The following is an 861-nucleotide window of genomic DNA, read 5'->3' as shown; positions in this document are numbered from 1 at the left end:
TTCCGCCTCCTGGGTTCAAGTGATTCTCCTGCCTCAGCCTCTCAAGTAGCTGGGATTACAGGAGTGCGCTGCCACACCCAGCTAATGTTTGTATTTTTAGTAGAGACAGGATTTCACCATGTTGACCAGGCTGGTCTTGAACTCCTGACCTCCAGTGATTCGCCCCCTTCGGCCTCCCAAAGTGCTGGGATTACAGGTGTGAGCCACCGCCCCTGGCCTGGGACCAGGTCTTTTATTTTTTTGAGATGGAATCTCGTTCTGTCGCCCAGGCTGGAGTGCAGTGGCACCATCTCGGCTCACTGCAAGCTCCGCTTCTCATGTTCACGCCATTCTCCTGCCTCAGCCTCCTGAGTAGCTGGAACTACAGGCACCCGCCACCACGCGCCTGGGACTAAGTCTTTAATCATCCCTACCTCCCCAACATCTGACTCCATTCAACTTTTAGTTCAGTTAATTCCGAAGAATGGATAAAGAAACTGTGGTACATCTGTGCAGTGGGAGACAAGCCAGGCACAAAAGAGCACGTGGTGAACGATTCAATTGATATGAAATTCTGCAAGAGACAAAACTAATCGATGACAACAGAAATGAGTTAAGTGATTTCCTGGGGTGGGGGAATCGACTGCAGAGAGGCAGGAGAGAACTTTCTAGGGGGACGGAAATGTTCTGTATCTGGATTGGAACGTGGCTACACAGATGTATACACATAACCGGCACATTAACAAAGCGTGCATTCTACTGAATGTAAGACAAACCTCGACGAGGTAGCTTCGTGAGACAGGGTCTCACTCTTGCCCAGGCTGGAGTGCAGTGGCCTGATCACAGCTCACTGCAGCTTCCAACTTCTGGGCTTAAATGATC

This window comes from Mandrillus leucophaeus, unplaced genomic scaffold (genome assembly GCF_000951045.1).
Source record: "Mandrillus leucophaeus isolate KB7577 unplaced genomic scaffold, Mleu.le_1.0 Scaffold718, whole genome shotgun sequence".
NCBI lineage: Eukaryota > Metazoa > Chordata > Mammalia > Primates > Cercopithecidae > Mandrillus > Mandrillus leucophaeus.
Note: the sequence above shows the minus strand (reverse complement) of the source record.